The following is a 1,159-nucleotide window of genomic DNA, read 5'->3' on the forward strand; positions in this document are numbered from 1 at the left end:
ATTTTGACAAACCCAATCAAAATCGGTTCGAAGGAAGTCGTGAGGTATGTACCCGGGCGGTGATGACTATGAACATGTGCATTGTGCGCATACAATAAAGTGGATATCGTAAGCAACATGAGCTGCTATGCACATATCAAAACCGAAACTGTTAGTTCAAAAGCGTACCTTTCATGATGCCTAGAACACATCATTTACTTGGTTGCTTGCGGAATTCGATGGTCTTGCCGCGGGCAGTGAGGCGTTAGTGGTGGCGCGGAACTATTGCAGGGTACGTTGGTGAAGCATGATGGCAGGTCTTGGTGCTAAGGAAAATTCTAGACACGCAACTCTGCGTGTAAAGTAGCATGTTTTACGGCCAAACAGCTTTATGGTCTCAATTCGGTATGTACATTGCGTCCACCTCCAGTCGCACCCAACCTGTTAAGTATCATGATGTCAAGACTTTGTGGAGAAATTTGGGCGTGCAAGGGCAGCAGCTAAAATTTTGGGTCCCTGCATATGTGTGACAGTGCTCATGAAATCAATCTTGTTTTAAAGGGCTGCTGGCGCCCCATACCCGTACATATATGATACCAGCGGGAAAGCCAGCCCTCGCGAAGATGAGACGTCGAGGTGTCGCATCAGTACCAGTTTTTGGCACGAGAGCGCACGGTATCGATTGGCTGCGAGAAACCCGTCGGCAACTAAAGCACTTTACATGTCAGTTTCCAAAGCTGACCTGTAAGGGCCGCCCCCGGGTGGGCTCGAACCACCAACCTTTCGGTTAACAGCCGAACGCGCTAACCAATTGCGCCACGGAGGCCCGTGGAAACACAGAAACAAGCGAAAAAACCTGCGATGGCATCACAGCTGTGTCCGCCGACTGGCACAAAAGTGATGACGTATCTCCTGATCTTGGCATACCACCAGACGCGCGGGCCCGCAGCCGAGCCGGCCGACTGTCTCCAACCTTGCCAACACCAGCGGAAAAGGCTCTCTGGTAAAAGAAACCCTTGCCGGGCGCGCAATCCTTGTAAAGCAGTGAATGCAGTCCCGTCTTCCACTTCAAAGGCCCTATATATAGCGCCGGGGCTCGTAAGCCCCGGTGCTATTTATTGGGCCTTGCCTGGTGTGATGTACGCCCCTGGCTGCACATGTGAGGGGTGGCAGTGCTCAT

General features: G+C 51.8%; 1 non-coding gene across 1 annotated transcript; it reads right to left on the reverse strand.

Moving 5' to 3' along the window:
• Window positions 1–731: 731 nt before the first annotated feature.
• On the reverse strand, window positions 732–805 carry TRNAN-GUU (transfer RNA asparagine (anticodon GUU)). Its single transcript has one exon. It is a non-coding gene; the product is annotated as a tRNA-Asn (tRNA).
• Between the last annotated feature and the right edge of the window lie 354 nt (window positions 806–1,159).

This window comes from Pollicipes pollicipes, unplaced genomic scaffold (assembly GCF_011947565.3).
Source record: "Pollicipes pollicipes isolate AB1234 unplaced genomic scaffold, Ppol_2.1 Scaffold_3447;HRSCAF=4054_pilon_pilon_pilon, whole genome shotgun sequence".
NCBI lineage: Eukaryota > Metazoa > Arthropoda > Thecostraca > Pollicipedomorpha > Pollicipedidae > Pollicipes > Pollicipes pollicipes.